Raw genomic sequence first — 1943 nt, forward strand, 5'->3', positions numbered from 1 at the left:
TAACAATTCTGAGATTCAAGCAATCCTTCTGAGAGGTAGGCTCCAGAGACAGTTGAGGAAGACCCAGTGCCTCCCCTCCTGCTGGCTGTCCTCTTATTAAGTTATTAGCTAAGCTCAATCCTTCAACCCCTAGGGGATGCCATCCCCACTGACACCATGGGGATGCCATTCCCACTCCATGTCCCTGGGAACCTTAGACATCTGGAAACTGTCTATAACTGAGCTCATTTGGAAAAGCTTTAAGTTAAGAGAGAACTGAAGTCTCCCTCTGGCCAGGGCATGCTCATCCTGAGCTGCACAGACCCCCTAGTGGGGTAAGGCAGTGTACAGTTGCTCTCATTATGTCCTGAGCAAAGTGGACAATCGTCAGATGGAAGGTTTCAGGGCTCTAGTCAGTGCAGACAAGCTCTGAAAAACAAGCTTGTGTAGGATCTCTTGAGTCAACTGATCCCTCTTTGATTTGTGGCCCCTGAAGAGACCACATCTGTTTTACAAGTAATGGCATCTCTACTCTGTTATGGGTTGAGACTAGGCTGCAACTTAAAAACAAATTTGTGCATGGACTTCTCTGCTAAGTTTAGTGCATGAGATGAAGGCTGATGAAAAGTATGGAAGTGTAGATGTATTGGCCCTAAATTCTGAACAAACCTTAGGAATCTGTAATATTAGAGCAATATTTCATCCTACTTAAAGCAGTCTGAAATACGTTTTATGTTTTACTTTTACAAACCCTTTGGGCGTACACATCTCCTAAGGTTTAATGTAAAGATTACAAACTTTGTAATTATACTTGGGTTCAAATTCTAGCTCCATAAATTCATAGTAAAATAGCTTTGGGGAAACTAATTGAACATTCTTACCTTGTCTTCTTATCTGTGTTGTAATTATGGTTACCTACCCCTAAACTTTCTTAAGGCTAAATGAGATAATGCCAGAAATGCAACTTACATGGAATTTAATAGATGTTCAATTTATGCTTTTCTATCTTATTTTTGTAAAGAGATTGATAGGGGGTATAAGATTAAGCCAAAAGACATTATAGTCCATTTACCTTATTCCTCCCCAAAAGCATATGTGAGTTTCTTCCCCTCCATTCCCTCATTTAATCCATCGTGTAGTTAGACAAGGAACAAAATGCTGACAGAATTAAATTTTGTTAAAGACTGATCCTTGGGTATGTCTCGAAATTCAATATGATAATCAGAAAAGAGTGTTTGGGATTAGTGTAGACTATAATAAATTTATGCTGATTGAAATTATTTACCAGAAAAGTAATTATATTTCCTTACTTTCTCTTTTTCTTTTTTCTTTATTGATTCATTAGAACAACAAGCATATATATGGAAATGCATTATTTCTGCCAAGTAAGAATTTGCAATATAATAAAGAAGAAAAATGTAGAAATATAAAATGCAATATGACAAAAGATAGACAGGTAAGTGCAAATAGCATAGGAACACCAACGAGAGGGGCCAATAGTGGTTCAAGGTAGCTAGAAAAATAATTTCAGAGGAATTGATATGTGAGTAGAATCTTCAATTCTAATTAAAATTCATTAAGGGTTTTCATGTATGAAAAATATCAGTTCTCTATGCAGAGAGATATGGGGAAGGGCATTTTGAGTGGTTAGAAATATTTCTTAATATTTTACAAGGCAAGGTATATGACATCTCATTTATAATGTGTTGGTTTGTAGTTTTTTATGAATAAAATTGTAACTTCCGTTGTTCATTTACTTACCTTAAACACTACAGGTAATACATTAATACATTGAGTATGTTTTCCTTATTTAAAAAGTCACATTGTGTGATAAAGATAAATTATACTTTGTCTATACTCTTTCCAGCCATCACCCATTTTAGACTCCTCCTAAGTTGAATGTGTATTGTATTAGATTGTTTTCTGTGCTTATAAAATTTTCGGTATAAATGTACTTATATACA

This window comes from Propithecus coquereli, unplaced genomic scaffold (genome assembly GCF_000956105.1).
Source record: "Propithecus coquereli isolate 6110/MARCELLA unplaced genomic scaffold, Pcoq_1.0 Scaffold235, whole genome shotgun sequence".
NCBI lineage: Eukaryota > Metazoa > Chordata > Mammalia > Primates > Indriidae > Propithecus > Propithecus coquereli.